We start from the raw sequence: 733 nt of genomic DNA on the forward strand, positions 1-733 counted from the left end.
ACTCTTTATTAGCTGGGTGCTGGTGGCTCACGCCTGTAATCCTAGCTACTCAGGAGGCTGAGATCTGAGGATCATGGTTCAAAGCCAGCCTGGGCAGGAAAGTCCTTGAGACTCTTATCTCAAATTAACCACCAGAAAACTGAAAGTGGCTCTGTGGCTCAAGCGGTAGAGCGCTTGCCTTGAGCTGAAGAGCTGAAGGACAGCACCCAAGCCCAGAGTTCAAGCCCCAGGACTGACAAAAAAAATAAAAAATAAAAAAACCTCCTCATTATAATTACAACTACATAACGTAAAACAGTCTGTGAGTGAGAAGGGAAAGGCAGCACCAAAATACCTCTTCCATCAACTGCTTTACAAGGCTCTGCAGTGTCCTGTATAATTGCCGGAAGGCATTTTAATTCTCTTGAGCGAAAGCAGAGCCTCTGCAATTCATCATACCCTGCGCTCATCACTTTATAAAACTCAGTGTATGGAGATTCCTCCAAGCCTAAAAATAGTACTCACTGGACTCTATGATTCAGTGATGCAACTCTTAGGCATTTATCTAAAATATTTTAAGCCAAGATACAACTGTCACCTGAACACTCAGGCTTACCACAGCACAATTCACCATAGCCAACGTATGGAAACAGCCCATATACCCTTCAACCAATGAATGGGTCAAGATAATGTGATATGTATACACACACACATATGTATTTTATGTATCAGAATTTTATTCATTCATCAGGAA

Source organism: Dipodomys merriami, unplaced genomic scaffold (genome assembly GCF_024711535.1).
Source record: "Dipodomys merriami isolate MVZ:Mamm:240054 unplaced genomic scaffold, mDipMer1.0.p SCAF_34, whole genome shotgun sequence".
Classification (NCBI taxonomy): Eukaryota; Metazoa; Chordata; class Mammalia; order Rodentia; family Heteromyidae; genus Dipodomys; species Dipodomys merriami.